A 27,578-nucleotide genomic window follows, 5' to 3' on the forward strand; every position below is an offset into this window, starting at 1 on the left:
ATGAGTGTCAGGAAAAAACAAAACAGTACTCCACCTCAACTCTACAGTATGAGACAAAATGAGGCCATGGGGCTCAGCATTACTTTAAACCAATGGCTCTAAGCTTTTTTTGGGTCATGAATTCCTTTGAGAATTTGATAAAAGCTACAGATCCGCTCTCTGCAGAAAATAAAACCAAATTCAGGATCAGCCCAAGAGCATCTTCAGAGACTGCTACATCAGAGATACACCCAACAGCATCATAGAGTCCCACGCTCATCACCTTTGCTCTGAATCTGTATTTTTCGTCATGTCTAACTAGAGGCTATGCAGAAGGAAACTTGAAGACTGGAGATAGGAGTCAGTCTTACCATGTACCCCAGGCGGCCAGGAACTTACTGTGTAGCTCAGACTAGCCTCAAATTCATTCATCTTCCTTCTTCGACCTCTCCAGTGCTCGAATATAAGGCGTGTGCCACCACACTTGAAAATTAACAATTATTGACTAGTTTACTAAATAATAGGCTTAAAATAACATACACACACATTATCTTTTATGGTAAAGTGAGCTGTAGATTCAAGTAGTACAAGAAAAGATGACGCTGCATAACTAAGCAGGGTTTAAAAACATTTCTTCAAATGGGGCCTCAGGAAGCCTGAAATACAAGGAAGCCTACGTAAAAACTATTTCTCTCTAGAGCCAAGTTTCTCTCTCTGGAAGAGCTGTGGCTGTCTTCTGCACACATGGATACAGAGAGACCACAGCCACCCATGTCCAGGATATGAAGGAAACTGTGAGCAGACACTGAGGCCAGCCTGAGGTACACTCAGAGTTCCAGGACAGTCTGGGTTACAATGAAGAAAGCTGCAGATATTACAATGTTACCCCATTTCCCTGGTCCAGCTTTCCCTGTCCAGCCTGACAATTAGTCCAATCTCCAGGATCTGCATGGTAAAGGAAGAAAAGTAGCTCTTGAAATTGTCCTCTGACCCACACACAAGTGCACCATGTCACATGTATACACACAGGCACATACAGGACTCAATCAATTCATAATATAATGGTCAAAAAAATTAAGCCAGCCATGGTGACACACACCTGTCAATTCCAGTACTTGGGAAGGAGACCTTGAGTTCCAGGTCAACCTGAACTATAGAATGAGAACAACAACAACAACAACAACAACAAGAAGAAGAAGAAGAAGAAGAAGAAGAAGAAGAAGAAGAAGAAGAAGAAGAAGAAGAAGAAGAAGAAGAAGAAGAAGAAGAAAAATTTTAGGACAAAAATTAAACTACAGGCTATGAAGGTAAGGCTCAGTGGCACTTGTCACTTCTGGCCAAAGTTCTGGGCTCTACACCACAAAAAAGAAAAAAATTTCTTTCCTATTTCACCAATTATCTATTAATTCTTTTCTCTTCCAGAATCCAACAAGATCCTACATGCCATTTCACTTCATTCAAAGAGTCCCTAAAATCCCTCCCTTTACACTCTGATCGTTGCTGTAATCGTGATTCCTCACTGTCACTCCCTAGACCTCCCGACCCCGCCTCACTTCAACAGCCTACTACACTTCAGTGCAGAACACAACTGACAGAAACAGGTAACCTCGAGTAACAACTGGGGTTCTCAGAAATGGAACAGAATGAGAGCTCACCTGTACAGGGAGGTAAGTACATGTATGTGCACGTGGACACACGCGCACTCCTTCTATAAAAGGAATCTGAGAGGCAGGTGGATCTCTGTGAGTTCAAGGCCAGCCTGGTCTCTAGAGCGAGTGCCAGGATAGGCTCCAAAGTTACACAGAGAAACCCTGTCTCGAAAAACCAAAAAAGAAAAAAAAAAAAAAAAGGCATCTGACTTCCATGCTGTTTCTCCCATGGAAGAAAAAAGACCCGTTTCTGCTTCTGCAGTTCTGCCCACAAAGGCTACGTCCTTTTTCATCTCTCTTAAAGACTCCAACTCAAGTACCTGAGAACCCCTCAAAGAGCCCTCACAACAAAATGCTACAAATCCACCTGGGATTCTGGAAGGCTGGGAAGGCTGACTCATCTGGTTCCCAGGTTTTCCCGGAGGCCTCTGACGGTTAAGACAGTGATCCACCGCATGGCAATAATGGCTGCACAGAGACTTTACCAGCATTAGTCACACTTCTGCTATATACACTCACTCAGCCTCGCCTCCCAACACTCCTGAGCCAACAGCTTTGGGTAATGTCCCCTTCCTGGGACCAAGGATAAACCCTGTGGTGTGGACTCAGGTTGATGCTAACGTGTGAGTCCCTGGGTTCCATAGCCAGCACCACAAGAAGAAAATAAAAGTCCCACTGTGCAAAAATCATTTCAATGCTGGTGCAAATGGTCAAATCTATCCATAATTTCTAAAAGAGCTGTTAGGGCAGGGTATGCTAGCACACATCTATAGTCCCAGTACTCAGAGGTTAAAGCCAAATGATTCAGAGTTCAAGGCCAACATAAGCTAACCACAGATTTGATCTCAAAACCAAACACATAAGAAAGCAGCCCTTCTCCAGAGCTGGGATGGGGAAAGAGAGGGAGGTAAGAAAGAAAGGGAGTGAGGAAGAGGAAGCAACAAGGCGGCAGGGGGTGGGGGTGGGGGGTGGGGGGGTGTCTGTCCGCTGTGATGCATTATCATCCAGACTGCACCACATTCTCTAGTCCTTTGCTCATTTTTTTGTCTTTTTTTTTTAAGATTTTATTTATTTATTATGTATACAACATTCTGCTTCCATGTATATCTGCACACCAGAAGAGGGCGCCAGATCTCATAACCGATGGTTGTGAGCCACCATGTGGGTGCTGGGAATTGAACTCAGGACCTCTGGAAAAGCGGTCAGTGCTCTTAACCTCTGAGCCATCTCTCCAGCCCTCTTTGCTCATTTTGATACTTAATCAACATGAAATAAAATTTCTTTATCCACTAGCTACATTGCAAAACCTGGCAGGTGCTAATGCAGAGCACACTACTTGACAGCTTAAGTCACAACAAGCCCCAGTTATCAAGCTCAGGCCTGTGATAGCAGACACTGAGGAAGCTGAGGTAGGAGGATTGCAAGTTGAAGGTCTGCTGGAGGGAGACAGTAAATTCAAGGTCATACTGGACTACTTACAGAGACCCTAAACAGAAAACCAATCACTCAAACAAATAACAGGATGAGGATACAGTCTAGTGGCACAGCAATTGCCTAGCTTATATAAGCAAGGTCCTGGGCTCAATCCCCTGGCACACAAAATAAGTCCAGGTGCTAATTCCAACTTGAAAGCACAGGCCTGGGTGGGGGTAGCAGGCATAACAACATGCGTTCCAGAGTATGCTGCTAACACAAGTCACTGGCATTGTAGCAGCATCAATACCAGAGCTCTTTCTCAAACCCAAGAAGCAAACGTTTCAAGGAAGCATTAGAAAAACCAATAAGCAGCAGACTCTAATAGAACTTTGCTAAGTTAAGCTGAGATTAAAGTGAAAAACAAACCAAAATCAAAAACCTAACAACAAAAACTACAGCCAGGCATAGTTACCCATGCCTGTAAACCTAACACTTGACAGGTGAAGGCAAGAGGATCAGGAATTCAACTGAAGCCTTAGCTCCACAGTAAGTTTGAGGCCAGCCTGGTTAAACATACATACATACACACAAATGAAACTACATTAAAAAGTCCATTAGCCCCCCCCCAAGAAGAAAAAGGAGGGGATGTAGAGCTGGAATTAACTGACAGTTATTCTGGAAATCTTTAACAAGTAGCTAAGCTACAGATCAAGGGAACATAGCAAAAGCATGCACTCTGTCCATTCAAGTGCCTTCAGTGGAAAGTCATGGTTGATGTGGAACTCAAACTGTCAACCCTGAACTAAGACGACAAGTCCTTACCTTCCTCTGAACCCTTCAGCTTTCTCATCTAGCCATACTGCCTCAGCTTCCTCATCTGAGAAATGGGAGCAAACACAGTATCGAGTTCACAAGGATATGAGTTCTGTGCATGGTGCCTGGCAGACAGGGCCTGGTGCTGGCTGCTATTATTACGGTCTATATACAGCTTAGAGGATCTAGTTTCCCTGGCTGAAACCTCAAAGGGCTTCCTTCCCCAGGGGTGAGATCCCAGGGGAGAGGGATGTTGTACTGACTACTGTATTAGGACGTGGCTTCTGAAAGTCTTCTCCATCCCAACAGGCACCTTCCAAACATGTCCCGGGGTTCTGAGCTAGCAGCCTCGAGCAGCTGCTGAAGTGCTGCAAGCTGAGGCTCCCTGGAGGCTTTGCACCCTGGCAGGGCCAGTGCCGTGCCAGTTTCTTCAGTCACCTATCCTGTCTCCCCAGCTACAATACTTCATCTACTGTTCAGGCCTGAGGGCAGCCTAGCACAGAGGTGTTGAGTTCAATCCCCAATACTGACAAGGAAATAACAACAAAAGGAACTACTCCCAATTAAGCACTCATATGCCAGGTACTTTACTAAACAACACCAACAACAGGAATGAACAAACCTACTTTCAGAAGGGAGAGCCAGACTGGATGGGAAGTACACAACTTTAATTACAGTACTCAGAAGGCAGAAGCAGAGGCAGATGGATACTTAGTCTACATAGTAAGTTCTAGGACAGCCAGGGCTATGGAGAGGGAGGGAGGGAGGGGGGAGGGAGGGAGGGAGGGAGGGAGGGAGGGAGGGAGGGAGGGAGGGAAGGAAGGTATGGTTGTTTACAGCAGTAAGTAAGCTCAGCACTCAGGAGGACAGAATTAGCCTGAGTTTCAGGTAAGACTGCACTGTAGAAAAAGACTATCCACAGAACAAAAAAGGGACTGCACACACAGCTCAGTTGGATTGAGTGCTTGCCTAGCATGCAGGAAGACCTGGATTTAATCCCCAGCACAGTGTAGACCTTACTATGATGCTTACCTTAGTACTCTTTTAGTACTCAAGGTAGAGGCAAGAGTATCAGAAGTGCAAGAGTATCAGAAATGCAAGAGTATCAGAAATCCAAGATCATCCTCGGCTGTAATACAGCAATAATTCAATACCAGCCTAGGCCACGTGAGATCCTGTCTCAAAAGAAACTAAGAAAAAAAGAGATTATTCTATTCCTCAGAGTTCAACTGGATGGCAAAGGACCCATTTAAAGTTTTCTCTGCTGCACTAACTTCGAGCACACTAGCAATGCACTTGTCTAACAGAAGACCACGAAGCTATAAGCAAAACAAATAAAAGCCCCTCTGTGTTGATATGAAATGATCTCCCAAGACATTAAACAAAAAAAGATAGATACAAACCACAGCATGGTACTATTCATGGAAAAGGAGAGGGTGACATGTCTACACCTCTGGTAAAACATGGATGCCTCCAGGGAGGGCAACAGGGCTGCTGGGGACAGAGGCAAGGGAACAGCACGGGGTGCTTTATGACTACTGACATGGAACTCCATGAACACGTCACCATACTGAAACAAGTGACATGTGCTGAGCCACCACTAGAGTTCATGGACAGACAGAAAAACCCAAACATTCGTGTTCTCAAAACACAGACCCCTGAGATGCTGGAGGGTGAGCAGGGAGCTCACCAAGCAAAAGGACTGGGGGGGCGGGCACTTTAGAGTTAAGAGCCACTTCACCAGAAATTAGCAGAAGAAGAAGACTGTTCTTGAGTCTGATGGCTCCCCTTGGCTGAGGGCAGGCATCTAGCTGGGAGAGTACAAGTTGGGGAAGGTAGGCCAGGCAAGGCCAAACCTCCAAGGGTTCTGGAGATCATTCAGAAGTCCTGAGGATTCTTCTGTGGTTTTTGTTTTGTTTTGAAAAGACTTATTTTTATTGTATGTGCACCACATGAACGCAGGGCCTATAGAGGCCAGGAGAGGGCAACAGAGCTTCTGGAACTTGCAAGACCATTTGGGGCCTGCAAAAGCAGCGAGTGCTCTTCACCACTGAGCCATCTCTCCAGGCCCAAGCACTGAGGGATTTTAACTATGGGAAATCAACTATCAAGGTGTTTCCCGGTGACCCCAATGGCTTGTAGTGAGACAAAAAGAGGAAAAGACAGGATGCCCTTTGGACTTCTGCAAGCAAGCACAGTGTACTTTACACACGTCACCCAACCAATGCTTACTCTTTGGAAATAAAAATCCCTATTAAGTGAACACTTACTCTAAGAAAATACTGTTTGTTTACTACCTAGACCTCTCATAAACACCCTGTCAGTTACCGTTATTAATGTTATTTTGTTTAAAGTGACAATGGAGGAACACTGTTACAAATCTAAGTTGGCTAACTACCTAGCCATATATTATTGTTGCTGGTGTGTGGCAACGTTTCCCATCTACATACAGTGAGATTTGAAAACACACACCTTCCTATACCCACGCAAATCCACCAACTTTCTTGGGGAAGACCATTTCTTTATTATTATTATTATTATTATTATTATTATTATTATTATTTGGTTTTTCGAGATAGGCTTTCTGTCCTGGAACTCGCTCTGTAGACCATGCTGGCCTCGAACTCAGAGATTTGCCTGCCTCTGCCTCCCAAGTGCTGGGATTAAAGGCCTGTGCCACCACTGCCCGGCCTGGGAAAGACGATTTCTATTCTGTCCCTGGAGCCTACTTCCTAATAAAACAAAGCTGAGAAATTTCATGGTCTTCTCTCCCCAAGCCCCTTTCTTGGCAAAATTAAAGAACTTGTGTTTGGTAAACTTCCCCCCCACCACCGTCTCAGTTGATCCTTAAGAGGCAACTCCAGGGATCACAGCACTAACAAAGGCATTTGCTGAGCATGGACCATGACCCAGGCATTCATTCTTCCAAGCTTCTTAAACCCACAACTAGAATTTGAACTTGCACTCTGACCCTCTGTGTAGACACTGAGGCAGTCTGCTCTGCTCTTCTCTGCTCTGCTCTACACAGGAGGTACTTGAGGAACCACAGTTTGTCTTGCCTGAGGTGGGGTCAGCCTTAGGTGAGAGCAAAAGGACTCTCTGCTGAGAGAGAAAGTGGCTGGGGCCTGGCCTGGAAGGTCTGACAAACATTAACAACTGATATCTGGCCTGTGACCTGGAGTTAACATCTCCAAATATGAGATACTTGCTGATAAGACCGTGGGTCACTGTGACCTGGGGGCAAGCGACTAGCAGTTGAGCTGTGGAGACAGCTGCTGCACAAACCAAGAGATAACAAGCCCAGCAGCAGCAGCAGGTCTGCTCTGCTTAGACAGGCAAATCCAGCCTGGGTGCAACCCAACACTTACCTGCACATTCCTACACTGTCCATCCTCTCAAGGGTTTCTCAACTTAACGGAGTTTTCATCACTCTACATTTAATCCATGATGATAAAAGACTAAGCAGACAGAGTCAGTACTAAGCAGACAGCAGTCAAAGCCCAGTTTACAGACAACTTCCAATAAAAAATAACCAGCTCCATATCACAATGTTGGAGGAAAAAAAAAAAAAAAGCAAACGAAAACAGCAGAGGAAAGGTTCCTCTCTGAATCCCAATACTCAAGGACCAAATGCGTGATTTTTAGGCAGTGGAACCTAGGATTTTGTGTATGCTAGGCCAACACTCTACTAAGAGCTAAAAGATCTCCTGCAGCTCGGGCTGATCTCAAACTGCAATCCTTCTGCCGGGTGTTCCATTACAGCTTAGCATCATCATGCCCAGCAGCCACTAAACTCAGATGACTTGCCAGGTCCCGCTCTAGAAGTACAAAAACACGCAACAAGGCTGAAGGTGTGAGCCTTGAGGCCCTGGGTTCTTATGGTCTTGCAACTAAAACAAGAGGAACAACACCCCCCCAAAAAAAAATCCCACAGAGCTGCCCAAAGTCTTTTCTTATTTGTTCTGCTTATTTATTCTTTATTTTTGGTTTTCCGAGACAGGGTTTCTTTGTGTAACAGCTCTGGCTGTCCTGGAATTCTCTTTGTAGACCAGGCTGGCTTCAAATTCAGAGAGATCTACCTGACTCTGCCTCCCAAGTGTCAGGATTAATGCGCCGCCACTGCCTCTGCCTCCGCCTGTTTTATTTTACTTTTTGAAATAGGATCTCATTTCCTAGTAGTCTGACTGCCTCCGCCAGTGCTGGGAGAAAAGGTATACAACACCACACCCAGGCCTGATTTTTTATTTTAATTTAAAACATACACTAGCTATGTAGCCCAGGCTAGCCTCAACTCAAGACCCCCAGTTTTCTTAGTGCTGGAATTACAGGTATGTCTCCACACCCAGCCTCAAACTTGCAATTTCACGGTCACACACTCCTTTGCACTGCAACTGACCATCAGGTCTTCTGGAACTAGCCCCCATGAGCAAAAATAGCAGCCAGTAAAAATGTATAGCCATGCACGTGGGTGTTCTGTTAAACAGCTACAACAAAAGCCAACGGGGTAAACACAACTTCTGAATTATTCTTTCTTCTCTGTGGAAGTTGGATTTGTGTACAGACTAGTGCTCTATCACCTGACCAAACTGTTCCTTATTCAAGAGAAACACGAACCTGGACCCGTTTCCTAAAAATTGTTTTCGTCAGATGCAATCTGACTTAGACCCAGTCAATGCATTCCTGCATTGAAATGTTTACTCACACTTAGTTCTTTTAGATAAGATCAGGAAGAAAGAATCAGGCCACTGGCCTTCTAAAATCTGCACTTTCTGGTACAGAGACAGTATGCTCCTTGTGCTACCTGTAAGGGAAGAGCAGCCTTTGTTTCCTAGGTGGCCCACATACTCAGGGAGAAAGACGCTAGATTTGTGTAACTGGCACCCTCAACTTCTCATCATCACCCAAACAGTGGCTCAATGGGGAGGAGAAAAAAACAAATAAAACTTCTGTTCTCCCATAGAGGAGGAGCTACAGAGAACTAGCCGGCTCTCTTCTGCTTAGCAGCTCGTAACCATGTAAATTATTTGCTAGATGGGATTAAATGATTAGATAGTAGGTAAAACTGTCAATCTTTTTTGTTTCTCTGAGACAGCTAGCTCTGTACTCCCTATCTTGCCGAGGACGGCTCTGAACTCAAGGTCCTTCTACTTCCACCTTCACCTTCCCGTGGGCTTCTGTGTTATTTATTTAAACTACGTAGCTCTTTAAAGCCATTTTGGGCCCATAAAATAGAAGACATAGGTCAGGTGCGTCAGGGGACAGGTCAGATGCCCTACCTGCTCCTGTACTCGCAGCACTCGGGAGGCTGAGGCAGGATGATATCCAGTTCAAAGTAAGCCTGAGTCATCTAATGGAACAAACCCGTCTCCCCACTGCAACCATTACCACCACAGCCCCAAATGTGAAAAAGACTAACTTGGTGGCTATTCCTGACTTTAACCAGACTCTTTCTCTTTGAACCAAAAATACTTGGGGGCAAAGGGATTTACTGGGCAGAACTACGCTCCAACAGCCAGCCATTAAACTGACTCTTCTTCATCTGGGGACATCACTTGTGTAGAGCATTCTGGAAAGCCGAAGGCACATCCGAGAAACTTTTCACACAGGATGGCTGGCCAGGTAGCCTTGGGCCAGTCCCTCACTCATGTGCCTCAGTTCCCACCTAGAAGCTTTCAATACTCCCCACTTGGAGAGAGATTGTGAGGAAAGGCGTTCTCAGCAGCCTCTGGTACAAAGCAAGCAGTGGCTGTTGTTAATAATCAATGTGATTACTCTGTGAGAAACAGTGACTGCCCCGGAGGGACTAGAGTCCACAAGATCTTGCCATTCTTAATTTCTTGTTTTTCAGCACAATTTTTCTTTCATGTTCATATAGAAAAATATATAATACACCCAACATTAACTTTTTTTTTCTTAAATCAAGAATGAAAAACAATAGCTGGGCATGGTGGTGCATGCTTCTAATCCCAGCACTCAGGATGCATCGGCAGGTGGATCTCTGAGTTCAAGACCAGCCTGGTCTCCAGAGTGAGTTCCAGCACAGCCAGGGCTACAAAGAGAAATCCTGTCTCAAAAAACCCATGCATAGTGGCATACATGCACAGCACTGCCCCCCACCCCATCTGCCAATGTTAAAATATTTTTTAAAACTACAATAAAGGGAGCTGGAGAGATGACTCAGTGGCTAAGAGCACTGGCTGCTCTTCTAGAGGATACAGTTTCAATTCCCAGCATCCACATAGTAGCTTACAACCATATCCAATGCCCTCTTTTGGCCTCTGAGGGCCCCAGGCAGACATGGGGTACACAGACATATACAAATGTAACAAGTATATACATTAAATACACTTAAAACACAGTAAAAACAGCTGGGCATACACCTTTAATCCCAGCAGACCAGATGTAGGGGCAGGCAGGCTGACCTCTTATCTATACACCAAGTTCCAGGCTAGCTAGACAGGTCATAGTGAGACCCTATCTTTTAAAAAACACAGGGTAGGAAAAGAAAAACAAACAAACAAACAAACAAAAACCAAAAAACAAAAACCCCCACAACACAGGACAGCCGTACATGGTGGCACATGCCTTTAATCCTAGTACTCAGGAGGCAGAGGCAGGTGGATCTCTGTGAGTTTGAGGCCAGCCTGGTCTACAGTGAGTTCCAGGACAGCCAGCCAGGCCTGTAATAAAGAGAAACCCTGTCTCAGAACAAACCAACAAACCCACAGGGCTAGTGAGACAGACAACCCAGTGGTTAAGCAAAGTTGCTGCTCTTGTTATTGACCCAGGCTCAGCTCCCAGCATGTTGGGTCACAACCATCTATAACTCTATGTCAGATCCAGCGCCCTCTTTTGACCTCCTTAGGGATCACCCATGCATGTGGTACACAGCCATAGATGCAGGCAAAACACTCATACATAAAATAAATACATCTTTAACATACATACACACACACACAACTCAGGAGTGAGTGGTTCCTCCCCCCAAATTCTACAGCAAAGATAGCTCAAATAGCACTTCAGTGTGTTCTTCCTTCTACTCTTTCCATTATGTTTTAAATAGATTCACCCTGGGTATAGTTCTATGTCCTGCTTCTCCATCCCCCCCAACACTTAATTTTGTGTGTACTTTTCCATGTCAAGTATTCTTCAAATACATATTTTTAAAATGACTTCAGACTTTTCTTAAGTAATAATTTCCCTAAGGTTAAAGCATTAATTTTCTTGTTTTAAATTTATAAATACTCCTATACACAATGTGTTCATACAGGATCTTGATTTGCATATCTGCCTCTTAGACCATACTGATACAGCAAATAGTCCAGTGTGGAGGTGCTTGCTTGCATCTCCAGAATTTTAGAGGCTGAGGTGAGGTATATCTGGGTGGGAAACAAGCCAGAGCCACATAGTGAAATCCTTGCCTCAAAATGATTTAATTAAATCAAACAGGTGTGTGTGTGTGTGTGTGTGTGTGTGTGTGTGTGTGTGTGTGTGTGTAAAACTCTTAAAATTGTGCATAAATGGCCGGGAATGGTGACAGATACCTTTAAATTTCAGCATTCAGGACGCCAAGGCAGAAGGGTCTCTGTAAGCTCAAAGCCACCAAAGTTTACAAAAATATGTTTCAGGCTAGCCAGGACTACAGTGAGACTCTCTCTCTCTCTCTCTCTCTCTCTCTCTCTCTCTCTCTCTCTCTCTCTCTCTCTCTCTCTCTCATTTCCAAGGCAGCCAGGGCTACATATCTCAACCCCGATTTAAAAACCAAACAAATAAATAAATAAATAAATAAATAAATAAAAGGCACAAAGGCACAGGGCATAGTAGCAGATGCCTTTAATCCTAGGACCAGGGTGGCAAGAGACAGGCAAATCTCTGAGTTCAAGGCTAGCCTGGTCTACATAGCAAGTGAGACCCTGCCTTTAAATACAATTATAAAAAAATAAAAGTTAAAGAGCTTTCCTGACAACAGTTGAGTACCAGTCCCATCATACTCTCAACCAGTAGTAACTATTTACCTTTAGTTCCCAGGAAACAAAGACCAAAAGAATATGAGAATACCAATCAGGCAGGAAAGACCTGCTATGTAAAAACTATGCTTTCAGACTTCCAGAAATACACACAATTAAATCACTATTATCCCATTCTCCATGACATATTCAACCTTGATCAGGCAGAAAAAGTGAGAAATCACTAACATGCTCATGTTTCTATCTTTTTTGTTTTTTGAGACAGGGTTTCTCTGTATAGGCCTGACTGTCTTGGAACTTGCTCTGTAGACCAGGCTGGCCTCTGCCTCCTGAGTGCTAGGATTAAAGGTGTGCTCATCATCACCCAGAGCTGTGTTTGTATGTTACACACACAGCCAGGATGGAAGTGCCTTATCTACTGACTCTAATTAAGAAATACAAAAAAAAAAAAAAAGGGGGGGACGACGGGCCATATGGCTCAGAGGGTAAAGGTACTTGTCACCAAACCAGATGACTTGAGTTTGAGTCCCTAGGACCCACATGTTGGAACAGTCTCTGATCTACATACCTGTGCTTTGAGAGGTGTGTGTGTGTATGAGAGAGAGAGAGAGAGTGAGAGAGAGAGAGAGAGAGAGAGAGATTCCCCTTCCCTGAATAATTTAAAAAAAAAAAAAAAGGAAAGTATACAGATTGGATGGCACAAGCCTACTGTAACCTCAGCACCTGGGAGGTGGAGAAGAGATTGCCATCAGTTTCAGTCTAGTATGGGATACAGTATGAGCTCCTATCTCAAACCCACTACCTCAATAAAGTCAGTAATAAATTAACTTACAAAGATCTGTGCACATCAGAGTAATTATTCTTTGTCAACACATCACAAGTCCAAAAGCTACCACTGCCATTTTTCAGTCTTTGTGGCTTAATTCTGGGCACACGCCAATTTGGGGGGGGGCACTCCTGTAGCAGTCAGAAACCTGCCTCCCTTTTTCTTAAGTTTTATCTGAATCCAATTGACCAATCAGAGGAAGACATTTCTTAGAGCCCAGCAACATTAAAAAGACACATCAGGATTTCAAGCCAGTAAAAAGCACCCCCCCCCCAACCCGGCTTCCTCTGCTACCTTAACAAGCATTTTTGAGACTGGAGGAACCAGCCACTCTCCAGGACCAGGACCACACACTACCCCAGTGGGCCTCTTGCTGTGAATCATTCTGCCCAAGACATGGATTTCAAAACCCCAATAACATTGTTTTAATGCAGCACTGACTTTCATTTGTACACAATCAATTTGTTACTGAACAAAGAGCCCTTTTTAATTACCTGTGGCAATTAACAGTGATCATTTTCTTTTGTCTCATGCCTAACACAAGCTGCAAGAGATAAATCCATGAGTTTGACCTTTCATTTAAAGGCAGACAGGAAAAGGTTCGATACAATTGCACATACATTTTTTTTTCTTATTTTTCATTTTATGTACATGGGAGTTTTGCCTGCATATATGTTTGTGCACCATGTGTGTCTGGTGCCCATGGAGGCCAGAAGAGGGCATCGGACTCCTGGAGCTTGAGTTACAGATGCTATTGTGCCATCATGTGGGTGCTATTAATAAACCCAGGTCCTCCGAGAGAATGAAACCTTCTGTACTTGAGAAGGCTATGCATTAGCTACAGCTGCCTCATATACTCTCACCCAACACTGTTTTCCAATTGCAACTCAAAAGTTACTGAATAGTTATAGTGAGCTGGGCTAGCAAAATGGCCCAGTGGATGAAGGTACTGGCCATCAAATATGACAACCTGAGTTCGATCCCCAGCAACCACATGGTGGAGAGAACTGACCCTTGTAAGTTGTCCTCTGACCTCCATATTCGTATCATGGCACGTTCACACCCAAGCACACATACAAATAAATGAACAAATGTGATAATTATAGTCAGCAATGAAACAAACAAAAAATAAGGAGCAGAGTTGTTCTATCCACATATCTGTATTTCTATGTCCTTTTCATGTTTTTACACTATTTGACTGCAGTGCTAGAAATGGAACCCAGGAGCTTATATGCCTGCCATACCAAAAGACTACCACTGAGCTACACACCTACCTCCTAGTTTTTATTTTTAAATGTAAACTGACAAATTATGGCGGTATCCTACCTATACATTTCTAGTTGCCCAAAGAAAACTTTCAAAAGAAGAAAATCTTGGCTTTAAGACAGTGGTGGAGCAAATCCCCAACAGCAGGTGTTTCTGAGTTCCTCCCCAGAACCAAGACTCACTTTTTGTCTCCTAATACAGAGTTAAAAGAAAATACAGAGTTAAGCAAGAGGTGGTGGGGCACGCCTTTAATCCCAGGACTCAGGAGGCAGAGACAGGCAGAACTCTAGTTCTAGACCAGCCTGGTCTACAAAGCGAGTTCCAGGTCAGCTAGGGATACACAGAAAAACCCTGTCTCCAAAAATCAAAAAGAAAGGAAAGAAGAAAGGAAGGAAAGAAGAAAGGAAGGAAAGGAAGGGGAAAAAATGAAAGGAAGAAAATACAGAGTTAAGCAGTCAATAATTGACCAAACATTTGCAGCTTCCTTCTGTTAGACTAACTTAATTTTACCGAATTTTATGATACCTGGATTTGAGTCTGGAACAGAAATAAAATGCTCAAAAAAAGTATCCAATGTTTTCCAGCTGGCTAGACAATAATGCAGAGTAGGAGCCACTGATAGAATCCCTTCTTTCTACAAGGAAACACAATCTGCCCAAATCATATAGCTAGTAAGTCAAAGGGTCAGGATGAGAGTTTTCTCAACACTTTTTCCAGCTGGTTTGATTTTGTGGTTGTTTTAGAGACAGGATCTCACATAGCCCAGGCCTGCATTGAGCATCTGATCCTCTTGCCTCCACCTCTCAAACGCTGGGATTATAACTAACTATGCCACTGTGCTTGGCTCTCTCAACATGTTTTTACAGCAGGGCAAGCTTTCTCTCAATGGTGCAGTTTCAATCACCAACTCACTACAATGACCAGGAAGAGGGCATATTCCAAGTCAGGAGAAGGCCTGCAGAGAACAAAGATTGATGAAGACGCTACAACAGATGCACAAAGCATTCCTCCTGTGGAGTCCAGAACACAGCAGCACTCCTTTCATAAGGGAAGGTGAGGATATAGGCAAATATCACGTCTGTAACGATGCTTCATGGCTCAAAGTGCCCGGTTCTCCACTAAGCTCAGTGATGCTCCTCAAGATCAGAGATGCCCATAAATGAAAATCAGATTGACAGCTGCCCATTTATTGCCAAGAATTCTTTATAGATAAATTCTGATAAAATATTGTACCAAAAGTTAAACAGAAATAAACTTTTGGGAAGATGAACACCAATGATTTGTTTGCATTTCTTAATACCAGCAATTCAAGTACTGTTCAGACCATTGCTATTTGAGAGTCTAGGTCAACAATGACTCAGCTTAAGAAATTCCCTACCATTTTATAAAAGAGGTGTAAGCTGAGTTATGTAGCTAATACAATCTGGACAGCCCATCCCCCACCCACGTTATAAACTAATTTCCATGTGAATGGCAGAGAAAGTGGCAGTGTTTATTTTCTACTGAAAAAAAAAGTATCCACAAGGGTAAGCCTGTTTAGTCTCCTCCAAGCCCAAGAAAAGCCCCATCTCAATTCTGTTTTAGGACATGACAAGGGCAAGAGGGGGATCCAAGTCTCAGCCCCAGCTCTTCTAACAGCATATTCTGCTGAATGAGTCTACCTCAGGGCTGGACTTCAGACAGTGGTGTCCAGCCCAGTGGAGGAGTAAGCTGCTCCCAGTCCTAATTAATTAGGACAAGGCCTAGACAGAAGGCAAGCCCCTACTCATGTATCCAATGCTCTTCTAACATGGCAGAAGCCTACAGTATCACCTCAGGCAAGCTTTTCACTTCCCCACCTTCCTTCCTTCCTTCCTTCCTTCCTTCCTTTCTTTTTTTGTTTTTGGTTTTTTGAGACAGGGTTTCTCTGTGGCTTTGGAGGGTATCCTGGAACTATCTCTTATAGACCAGGCTGGTCTGAAATTCACAGAGATCCGCCTGCCTCTGCCTCCCAAGTGCTGGGATCAAAGGCGTGCACCACCACTGCCCATCGGGGCACTGATTTTCAAACTAGGTTCCACCAAACTCCAGGACCTAAGATCACCTTTCTGCTGATCACCTTCCCTCTACAGGCAAAGAATCTTGGGGTTCATGAAAGACAGAAATTGTAAATAAATGAAGTAAATGATTGATCAAATGTCACACAGACAGGATAAGTTACACCAGATGTAGTAGTGCATATCTGCAATTCCAGAATTTCAGACAGGTAAAAGGAAAGCTATCCTCAGCTACATATACAGATAGAAAGGCCTGCCTGGGCTATGTGAAATCCTCTCTCAAAACAACAAAATAAATAAACGAACCAAAGACACTGTTTAGATTGCCAGGTGGAAAATGACAACAGTCCTAGGAGATCACAAAGAGGGTTGCAAGAGACCCAACACCTTTCAGGAGACAAAGGATAGAAATGCAATCTAGACTAGACTGCCCAGCTCCAGCTGTAATGACCTGATAGTTCTATCACCTCTGGAAGACTGACCACATCCACAGTCATAGGCTATGGCTCTTCATTAACTGGGTAACCTGTACCGTTCCAGATGTCCTTTTCCAAAATTCACTATTCCAGCCAGGTACCTGCACCCATCTGTCTGGTATGAAGAAGAATGATGGTTTCTGACGTGTCATTTGTCCTGAGGCATCATCACACAAATTAAAAAAGGAGGTGATGGACAAGGAAGAGGAGACATGAGTACAAAGAAAGGTTAGTTTTAAAGAGGGGGAGGGGCTAAGAAAGGCTCGTTCTAAAAATCTAGACTGGGTTAATGTTAGGAATAAAGCTAAGAGCCCTTGAAGACATGCTAGCACAGTGAAAAAGTCATCTGCTGACGTCTCTTGCTTCACACTCCATCCCAACTGGCACATGAGCTGTTCCAGAAGGCCAAGGCTACCACCTCACATTTCTGTAACACCCAATTCTATCACGAAAGCAAATGTCAATTCCAGGATTGGAGGCTCCACTAGGATGAAAGAAATCTGACAGTCTTTGGAACATCAGTTCCCAGTTTCGGAGGAAAACCAGCTCTTTGTTCTTTCTGTCTCTCCTCCTCTTCCTATTATGTGAACACCAGCCCTGAGCATGCACAACTTTTTAGGCTAACAGTGTTAGAAAACCTCTGGAAACACTGGAGTGGTGCTGCACACATTCTTAATTAGGTGTCACCTACACATTAGGAACGAAACAGCAAGACAACTAAGTGTTTGTACTGACATGGAGAATACAAACTCTTAAATAAACTCAGGAGATTAATTGTGACACGGGGCCAAAGACGCACCATTGGAAACAGACCAAAGTGCTACACAGTACCAAAATCCCCAGACTCTCCTTGTCAGAGTTTAAAGTCCTGTAGCTCAGTCAGGGGCAGAACAAGCACAGCAATGTTCATGATACTGACTTCCAACTATAGCTCACAACCGAGGGGGGGAAAGACCCAAACCCAGAAATCCTACAGTCCTAAAAAGAAGAGTAACACAGATCTATTGTGCAGCCCCTCCATGCTCTTGTCCACAAATGCCCCAACATCGGATGAGTCAATGGTCTAATTCTGTAGATGACAGTGAAGGTTTTTTATTTCAAATGTGTTCACACAGAACTATTTCTAAGCAGGTGCTGAAATAAACAGTCTGATCATAGCTCAGTTAAAAAAGAAAGTCCTTCCAGTAAATGTGCCTTCACAGCCGGATAGCTGTTTTAATATGCAACTGCCCTAGGCCACAGAGGGAAAAACAAAAACAAAAACAAAACCCAAAAAACAAACATACAAACAAAAAAAACAGGCTTTTGATTTAGATTAACTTAAGAAATAAAATTAAAAAACCCTACAACACACCAAAGGTTCTCCCTCCTGAGTTAAAGAAGAATGTGGTTAGATGGCTCTTTTGTAAAACACACCCACCTCTGAAAATCATTGAGGAACTTGAGGAACACAGCTAGGAAAGCCACAGCTCATAGACATCAATCCAAAATCCACTTACATCAGCCAGTTCTTCTACCCAACCAGGTTCCTCATAATGTCTGGGGGATGTCAGAACTCAACCACTAGTTCCCTGTTTCTGATTCCTCAAGAGCCCAGTAACCCAGCACCGATCTGCCCAGAGGTACTGGGCTCCTGTGACTGGGAGTGCCAGCAATACCAGAGGGCAGAAATCTGAGTGACACTTGGCACTTCCTTTCAACAACAACCACAAAGTGCTTTCCATACCCAGGCCCTCACCATTTTGAAGAACAGGAAGCTAGAACCTTCCAGGGGGCAGAGGTGAAAAAGGGAGAAGAAACCCACTGGGTCTAGCCCCACCCTCAAGGTCACAGCATTAACCAAAGGCCAGGAGAGAAGGCGAGAAGAAGGCTTCTGAAAGCCAGAGCAGTAAACACCAAATGTGGCCACAAGACCCCCTGGGACCCGCAGAACTTGAGAACTGGCATTTCCCTGGCCTGGAGTAAAATACAAATATGATTTTTCAGCTAGGAAAAAAAAAAAAAAAAAAAGACAAAGAAGCATACTCCTGAACACTCCCCAGGGGTGCTGGTGTGGCTGTAGAAGAGAGTAGAAAGAGTAGTAGACACTGAGAGTCTTCAACTGCTCAAAGAAGCAAGGGGTGAAGTGAGAATAAAGAGCCATGAGCAACTGTAGTCCCCTTTCCCAAGGACACAAAGCTGTGAGGCCCCAAGAGGGAGCAAAGAGCTCAGAAGGGAAAATGGGGCGATGCTCTACCCACCATCACTAACCATGGTAGGAATCAAGAGAAACGAGGAGATGCTCCCCAACTGCAGAGAATTGCAACCCCATCTACCCTACCCCTACCTCTGCAGCACATCTCAGAACTTTGGGGACAAAATTCTAAACACTCAGGGCTCCAGAGAGAATCTGAAATTCTCTGCATCAGTGCCTGGAGAACCTGGTCCCAGCAAATGCCGAGACACGGGTAACAGGTAAAGACAGACCTACAGGCGGATATCCTCAATGGGAAACCTGCTGGCAATGGGTAAGGAGCCCCAAGGAGCAGGTGTGATATTAGAAAGGGAGTCTGACAGGGTATGAGGAAAAGGCAGAAAGCCACGAGGGAGGAAGGCAAGAAGCCAAACAGCAACGGAACGGAGAGGGGTACCAAGAGAAAATGAGCATCTATTCAAGAACTTGGAGGCTTCAAGAAAAGGGAAACAAAAATAATAAGAAAGGAATGATTAAGAAGATACCTTCAGGTTAGAACTAAGGAAATGAGAGCTTTGGAGGAGGTTAAGAGGCAGAGCAAAATAGGGACAGAATAAAGAGAAAGGAAAGTCCGGGGAAAGGCTGAATGGGGAGAGGCGGGCTAAGAATTGACAAGGACCAAAGGTGGGACACAAGGAGATCAGTGTTAAAGATGATCACTTTGACAGGGACAGCAATAGTAAAGTTAAAAATGGGTCAAAAATATGCAGAAATATGGACAGCTCCAAAAGGGAGCTGTGGGGAGGAGGCACCTACTAAAGAGGATTAGGGGGAAAGCCAGTAGAAAAAAGGTGAGCCTAAGAAAACAAGAATGGCAAAAGTGTGGGGTCAGAGTCATCTGTGGCACAGAGGTCCACCAGTAGCAACAAGACAGAGGTAGCAAGTCAGAAGTGGAGAGTAACTTACTGGAGACAGGCTAAGGGGGAGGGCTCGGACAGATGAATGGAGCAGAGCAGAGGAGCACTGAAATAGAGGAGAGAAAGAGGGGGAACTCAAAGCAAATAGAGGAGCAGAGACAGGGCACAGCTAAGATGGAGTTAGGGTTAGGGTAGAGGTCTGCTACGCGGAATGGCAGAAATGAGACACCCCAAGGGACAGGGGGGGGGGGACAGAAAGCCAGGCACTGCAGGGGAGTGCATGCAAGATGGGAGCTCCGGCAAGGGGCAGAGTTGGCAGGCAGAGAGAGGGTTTGAAAAGAAAGATCGGGTCTGAATGGCAAACGGGGGTTAGCACTGAGAAGGAAGCACGTGAATCCGAAAAACGGTTGCAGTAGAAGCCTAGGGGCATCCCACGGAGGTGCAGCAAGCAGGTTCCGTGTTATGGCCGGGGGCAGATATGTGGGGCAGTTGGGCCCAAGTGGGAGGAGAAATTATGTCCAAAGCAGAGAACTGGGAGGGCAACAGTGCCTCCATCAAGAGAGGTGTAGCATGGATCTCCACGGAGGTGGGACCCGCAGGTCCTAAAGGGACAGCTCCTGGGGATGCAAGAGGTTCTTAGGTCAAGAATAACATCAGTAGACAGGCCAGAGGAGGAAGACGGTGACCTCACCCCAAAAGTGCTGCTAACAGAAGACAGATAAGGCAGGAGGGCCACGGATGTCCGAAGTGGGCACCAGAAGGGACGCAGCAGAGGGGTCAGCGAGGAGGCAGGTCGTCCCGGGAGCACAACCGACTCCGGGAGGCAGCCAAGGGTACCACTGGAGGGTGGGGGGTGAGTGGAGGGAGGGAGAGAGGGGAGGAGGAAGCGGGGAAGGAGGAGGCTCAGAATTGGGAGTCGGGTACCTCGAGTGGAGGCTGAGAGACACCGAGATCTCCGTCCGTCCGTTGTGTCGTCGTCGTCCCCCCCCCACCCCATCCCCGATCCCCATCGCCATCGGGTCGTGCGATGGGGCGTGTGGAGGCAGACGCCGGGACTGCAGGGCTGAGCGGGGAGGACAGCGGCGAATGGGAAGGGCAAGGCGAGCCGCGCGGGCCGGGGCCGGGCCCGGGCATGCAGCGGGGCTGGGACGCGGGGACCGCGGGGCGCTGTTGAGGGGGGGGTGGAGGGGGCGCTCCCTCCCCTGCGCTCCCCGCCGCTCCGCTCCGCTCCCGTCCCCTCCCCCTCCGGCTCGGGCTCCGGCTCCTCCATTGTTCGCGGGCTCCCGGGCCCCGCGGTCCCCGCCTTTCCCCCCACCCTGGGATCCCGCAGCGGGGCGGCGCCCGGCGCCTCGCCCTCGCGCCCGTCTCCACCACATTTCGCCTCCGCCGGCTCCGCGCCACTTACCCCAGCCTCGGGGGCGCCCTCAGCGCCGCCCCGGCCGCGGCGATCCCGGCCGCAGCGACGGCGGGCCCGGCGCCATGTTCCCCTGGCGGCTCGTTCCTGAGGCGGCTGTGGCGGCGGCGCAGCGGCGGCGGCGGCGGTGGCGGGGGGCCGGGCGGACCCTCCCTCGCGGGCTCCCTCCTCCTCCTCCCTCCTCCGCCTCCTCCTCCTCCTCCGCGCCGCCGCGGCTCTCCCTCGGGGCGGGGGGGCGGGAGGGGAAGGGGGAGGGGCGGGAACTAGGGGGAGGGCGGACCAGCGTCGCTCGCTCGCTCGCTCGCTCGCTCCCGCGCAATGGCGGCGGCGGCGGCGGCGGCGGCGTCGCCTCCTCCTTCCTGGCGCGGCCGCGAGCGGCCCCCTGAAGACCCCCCCTCTCTCTCACTAGTGCGCCTGCGCCGAGCCTGAGGGGGCGGGGCGAGGGCGGAGCCTGAGGTCGGGGGCGGAGCCTGAGGGGTGGGGTCGGGGCGGACCGTGCAGGATAAACGGCCCGGCCGGGCCAGTAGACCCCCGGAGCACGGGCGCGCGAGACCGCGCGCGCGCGCGCACGAAGGCGACGGCGAGCCGCCGAGTGAGCGTGCGCGCCTGGGAAGGGGGAAACGCCGCCGAGGCCAGCAGCTCCCCGGGCGGGCGGGCGCGAGGAGCGGGACGACCCTCCGTGAACGAACCGGCTCCGGAGGGCGCGCGCGCGCGCCCGCCGGGCTGGGCGGGAGGGGCGGGGCGTGCGCAGAGGCGGGGGCGCGCGCGGGCGTAGAGGCGGGCGTCGTCGCGGCGCGCGCGCGCTGCGGGCCGGCCTCCCTCCCCCTCCCCACACAGCACGCCCCCCCCCGCCCCCCCGCACGCACGCACGCCGGCTCCCGGAGAAAGGCCGCTCGGGGAGGCTCGGGCCCGGGCTCCCGAGGGCGGGGACCTAGGGCTCCATCCCGCTCGCGCGGGACCTCAGCGGCCAATGGGAGGCCGGAGGAGGTGGGTTCGCCTCGTGCAGCCGCAGCTTCGGGATAACGGAGAGTGGGGGGTGGAGGGGGGGCGGGGGAAGGATGGACGTAACGTGGGGCGGCGAGGCGGGGCCGTGAAGGAGGGAGCGTGCCCAGCGAGGCAGCGGATTGGTCGCGGGGAGGGGGCGTGGTCCTCCGCCGCCCAATCCGAGCCTCGCAGTTGGCCGGCCCGGAAGAGTGGGCGGGGACACGGGGCACGTGCTCTTTCCCGGGCGGTGAAGCAATAAAAAAAAAAAGAAAAAGCCCCTGCGGGCCTGGCGCGTTTTGAGACCGGGTTGCTGGTGGTTTCACCCGGTGCCTGATTCCCGGGCAGAGGGAGGGCGGGAGGGAGGGAGAGGCCAGGCCCCGGATCGCAGCGTCGGGCGAGTGACAGCGAGCCCTGTCACTCCGGTGCTTTCAGGGGGTGGGGGGGATGCTGATGGGAGAGGGCCCCCCTGTAACCTCTGTTCCTCGGGGAGTCCTCCGGAAGGATGGATTGCGAAACACGGGCTCTCCCGGCGCCCGTGCTTCCGATTCAAGGGTGCACTGCTTTCCAGTCCTTTCATCCGTCAAGTGGGGCAGCGGCACCCAAGTCAGAGGCTCGCCGGGGGAATCCAATAAGGTGTGACAGTGCCTATGGCCATGATTCCCAGGGGGATCCTCGAACCCTAGAGCCCTGTAAAACGTGGGGGACGTTAACATCCGTAGTAGTTGATGAGTTACTCTCAGCAAGGGGTTAACCACAGCAATAATAAAACGACTATTGACTATATTAACGCTGTAATGTGGGAAACGTGAATGCGATCTCGTTGGAGTCGAGACAGGTATTTGTATCTCTCCCTCCTGGCCACGGATAACCGAAAGCAACATGGGAGTTAGGGGAGGAGTACGACGAATGGGGCGCGTGTAGGGGAATGATTTCCACGTATTAAGTACTCAGCATTGCTAAATAAAATTACACGTGCTCAAATTTTAAAATTTGAGCAACGAAGCAAATGAGCCCCTCGTTGAGGTTTGTTAGGAGGGCGGGTCCTGGTGGTGTGGCTGCGGAGAACAGCAGTTAGGAGTTGGTTCCTCGCTGGCAGCTGGACTCAAGTTCAGTTCCCAGTACCCACGTCAGGCAGTTCAGTGCCACATGTAACTCCAGGTCCAGATGAACCCGAAGGCTGTAGTCTCCCTGGCCTCACATAGAATTATATAATTCTCTGGGATTTACTATGTAGCTCAGACTGAATTGAGTGTGTGGCATCCCTCTGCCTCCTGAGTGTTGGAAAAGAATGATGTTGGCATTGCACAAAAGAACACAAGGAAGAAAGCAAAAATAACTCAGCAAGGCAATTTATCATCATCATCAACTTTGCAAAATCAGTGCTTGCAGGGAGGTATAAACATGGATCAGAGATTAAGACCATAGGCAGCGCTTCGCAACTGCCGGAAACTCCAGTTCCAGGGAAACTGGTGCCCTCTTCTGGCCTCCCCAGGAACTGCAGAGACATAATGCAAGCAAAACACCCAGGCAATTAAAAATAAATGTCTACAAGGTGTGTGTGCGCGCGCTTGTGCCAAAACTCAAACCCAGTTTTCAAGCACACATGGCTTCCGCATTTTATTCCTGGTGGAGGTGACTTTGTCTCATCCCATTGATGGGAACTCAACTTCTCAGTTCCACATTGATTTGCTAATCAGCTGGGGAAAGGGAAAGGGGAAAGTTCAGGAAACACAGACCCTTGTTGGACTAACTACCTTGGAGAGAAAACAAATCCTATTTCTCAGATGAGTGCATGCACTACCACAACAGAGTCCAAAAAACTTTAGTTTTTTCTTTTTGAGACAGGGTTTCTCTGTGTAGCTCTGGCTGTCCTTGAACTCACTTTGTAGACCAGGCTGGCCTCGAACTCACAGAGATCTGCCTGCCTCTGCCTCCTGTGTACTGACATTAAAGGTGTGCACCACCACTGCCTGGCCAAAAACTATCTTTATAACACCCTTCCAGAGCTGGAGAATTGGCATAGTGGTTAAAAGCACTGGATGCTCTTTCTGAGTTATATTCCCAGCACCTGTGTAGTGACACACACCATATGTAAGTACAGTTCCAGGGATTCTGATGCCCTCTTCAAACCTCCACTGGCACCGAGCACACAGATATACATGCAGGCAAACCACCAGCTCACATAAAATATCCTTCCAAACCCTCCCAGTCTTGGAAAATATGTGAACAGACAGTGTCTCACTCTGAACGTTTTTCTATGGGAACAGACAGTGTCTCACTCTGAACTTTTTTCTTTTTGGAGTTTGTCACCTTTTCTTCAAGTCTCAAGTTAAAGTCACTTCCTCAGAGTGGCCTAACAGATGTGACCTGATCCTGGGTCCTTTTTGTTGTGGTTGTTGTTTTGTTTTGTTTTTCAAGACAGGGTTTCTCTGTGTAGCTTTGGAGGCTGTCCTGGAACTCCGCTCTGTAGAGCAGGGCTGACCCTCAAACTCACAGAGGTCCTCCTGCCTCTGCCTCCCGAGTGCTGGGACTAAAGGAGTGAAAGACCCCCGCCCTTAGCTTTCTCTTTTAAGTTTTCCTGCATGCAGCTGGCGAATACATCCTCCCCTGCACCCCCTGACCCTTGATCCCCACAGCTGCCGGCACTTCCCCGCCGCCGCGCAAGGCCGGCCCCGGCCCCCGCCGGACCGCTCCGTCCCAAGGTCAGCCATCTGGACCGGCAAAAGATAAAGGCCATTTCGCCTGACTATTACGGTGCCTTTTTCCCCTATAAAAGGACTCCCCTTCCGGGGGCTCAGGGTTTAGCCTAACAAAAAGCTAAGTCCCCGGGTGCCCGGCGCCATCAATAAATCCTCTTGTTCTTGCATCCAGAGTTCGTGGTTTCGATGATTCCTGGGTGTGGGTCTTCTTCTTCTACGAAAGTATCTCTTCTGAGGTCTTTCATTTGGGGGCTCGTCCGGGATTGAGACCCGCCCAGGGACCACCGACCCACGTCTGGGAGGTAAGCGTTGTGCGGATCCGCTGTCTTGTGTCGTCTTGTGTCTTGTCTGTCTGAATCCGTCTTATGAACTGCGCCTGCGTTTGCAGTACCCAGCTGAGTACATTTCGTATTTGGCGGCTCGGAGGGGAGCCGCGGCTCCAGGAGACGTCCTGGCAGCGTTTGGAGCATCAGTGAGCTCATTTGTTTTCTGGCTAGGGTAGATGCCTTAGCGCTTGGAGCTTCAGTGGGCTCATTTGTTTTCTGGAGTTTTACTTTCGACTCTGTCGAAACTGCGCTGCGAAAGCCTGTTCTGTGTTGTTCGGTCTTTGTTTTGTAGTTGATGTGCATAAACGCAAATGGATTACTCTTTGTTCCTCAGAATGGCCAGCCTTTGACGTGGGCTGGCCGCGGGATGATACCTTTAACCCCCAAACTATATTTCAGGTAAAAGACACCCCAAGGGCCCCCCTTCCTTTCCCCCTCTAACCGCCCGCCGCCGCCCCCGCCAGAGGCAGAAGCGGCCGCCGCCCCCGCCAGAGGCAGAAGCGGCCGCCGCCGCCTAGGTCCCCTTAACCTCGGAGGAGAAACAGCTGCCCAATGAAATTGATGCAGCTTGCCCTCTTAAAAGACCTGAATGGGATTTTACCACTGAAGCAGGTAGGACGTCTCTATCACCGGGTGTTCGCAGCGGGTCTGGGGGGGGGGCAGGACACGGACCCACCAATTTGGCCCAGGTGAAGCAGATGATGCAGAGGGCGGAGGAATCACCTGCCGCTTTTCTAGAGAGACTAAAAGAAATATATAGGATGCATACTCCCTATGATCCGGAAGATCCAGGGCAGGCCACCAGCGACCTGGACAGGGATCAATGTGCTTTTTGCTATACTTCATGAAAAGGGGACTTTGACAAAATTTTTATATTGACTAAAAAAATGAGAAAAAAATATAAAAAAACTTAAATAATAAAAAAATTTGTCTAGAAATGTCTAAGAGAGTCAGAGAAATGAACTAAAAGGTTATAGAAAATTAAAGCAAGCAAGTCATAGCAGAGAAGATTGTTACAGAAAGTTATGGAGGGTCAAAGCAAGTTGTAAAAGGTCAGAGGAAAGTTGTTAAAAGTCAGAAAAAAGGTTATTATAAGTCAGAGAAAAATGTAAACTGTGCTATGGTTTCTCATGTCTAAAATTTTAACCATATTAAGCTAATTCTGTTTTATATATACTTGTTTTAAAATGTTCATATGACTTGACTGGTCGCCATTTTGCTAAAATTAAAAAAAGAATACTTAAACCGCCATCTTGACTAAAGATGACCGCATGGAAATTAGAGGTACCATCTTAGAAACAAGTTTTTCAATTGAGATTTACAATGTTAATGCTTCTATATATTACAGAAAGACCTTAAGGGAATTTAAATTTCTTTTTAAAACCAGTTTTTTTTTATGTTTGTTTTTATTAATGTTTGTACTTAAAGAGCTTCAATTTAAAATTATTTTTGAGCAAAGCCTGACAATGTAAAGTTTTTGTTTTATGAAAGATGCTGATCTATTATAAGGTATTACAATTTATATTTTAGAAATAAATTTAGGATGTTGATAACACACACCTTTAAGCTCAGGATGTTGGTAGCACACGCCTTAAGTTTAGAACATTGGGGATACACGCCTTTAATCCCACCACTCGGGAGTAAGAGGCAGATGGATCTTTATGAGTTCAAGGCCTGTCTGGTCCGGCAGATCGAATTCCAGGACAGGCTCCAAAGTCACAGAAAAACCCTGCCTAAGAAAGAAGTTAAGCTACTGTTTAAGGAATATAAGGTAGCTCTATGCAGTTTTAAGTTCAGCTGTGCTGTTTCAAACATCTTACTAAGTTAAAACCAGTTACAGTCAGACTAAAAATTATTTACAGAAATAAGACCTTACCTAGCCACCTGTATACTTAATGTGTGCTTAAGGCAAGTAATTAAAACAGACAAACAGACCTCTAATGCTTCAGAGATCTTCAGAATATGGCATTTAAATTGTTATCTTTAAAGTTTATAATGTCAGACAGACTGCCAGATCCTGACAATGACTCGAAGATTACAGGCACCTCAGTTCCTGCACCTGGACCAATGAGCAGATGCTCAGATATGAAACCTGCCGCCTGCCAGAACCTGGCCGAGACTGTGGACAAAGCTGCTGGGCACTGGAAAATTGATTGTACCCCTTTGCCTAGACAAAACAAGGTCAGTCTTTTCCATGTCCCTCTTCCACAGAGAGAAAATAAAACCTCTCACAATATAGGCCTGGCGAAGATTGTTGTTCTTTGAGACAGCTGCCTCCAACGATAATGGAGAAACTTGGATTTGGCTAACTGTATATGGACTTGCTTCTAACTGGCTTCTGTCAATTTTTAGTAGATTCGGATAAAATATACCCTTCTCAGATCTCTGAAATATTACTGGTTGTCAGCTTGACAGCATCAGACAGTCAGATCCACTATAGACTAGTCAGTATGTTAGCTGATAAAATAATGACTATCTACTGTTCAGGCACAAGCTCAAGGTTTTTAAGTTTATTTTGGTTGTCATCTAAGTACAAACTTAAAGGGCTTTTCATCAGGCCAAAGGCACCTCTGTCCAATCCATACCTAGCTCTCTGGACAGAAGAAAAATGTACATGCTTATAGCCCAAATCTGTAG

At 47.2% G+C, this 27,578-nt stretch overlaps 1 protein-coding gene across 2 annotated transcripts in view; it reads right to left on the reverse strand.

Annotated features, from left to right (window-relative positions):
• Arhgap35 (Rho GTPase activating protein 35) overlaps positions 1–21,054 on the reverse strand; it is a 106,181-nt gene extending 85,127 nt beyond the window's left edge. For both annotated transcript variants that reach the window (XM_027431029.2, XM_035449552.1), the window contains exon 1: positions 20,924–21,054. The gene's annotated coding sequence lies outside the window, so the exon portion shown is untranslated. The remainder of the gene's footprint in view (positions 1–20,923) is intronic.
• Positions 21,055–27,578: the final 6,524 nt, after the last annotated feature.

This window comes from Cricetulus griseus, chromosome 9 (assembly GCF_003668045.3).
Source record: "Cricetulus griseus strain 17A/GY chromosome 9, alternate assembly CriGri-PICRH-1.0, whole genome shotgun sequence".
NCBI classification, from domain to species: Eukaryota; Metazoa; Chordata; class Mammalia; order Rodentia; family Cricetidae; genus Cricetulus; species Cricetulus griseus.